We start from the raw sequence: 248 nt of genomic DNA, 5'->3' as shown, positions 1-248 counted from the left end.
GCACTCGTGTTGTAACCGGTTATCTCACGTTGCACTTCACGCCATCAGCCGAGGAAATGAGGAAGCTCGTAGAGATCGCCCGAGGCGTGATGACGAGGCGATATCAACTGAGATCATCTCGTTACTCCAAAGATGGCCAGAGAAATCCCTCCTTCCCATTCCTCGTCCTACTCTTTCCTCTATTCCTCTTTTTCTTACTGTTTTCCTTCTTCGCTCCCTCCCCACCCACTGCTCTCCCTTCTAATCAT

Source organism: Penaeus monodon, chromosome 30 (assembly GCF_015228065.2).
Source record: "Penaeus monodon isolate SGIC_2016 chromosome 30, NSTDA_Pmon_1, whole genome shotgun sequence".
In the NCBI taxonomy this organism is placed as follows: Eukaryota; Metazoa; Arthropoda; class Malacostraca; order Decapoda; family Penaeidae; genus Penaeus; species Penaeus monodon.
This window is presented reverse-complemented; position numbering follows the sequence as displayed.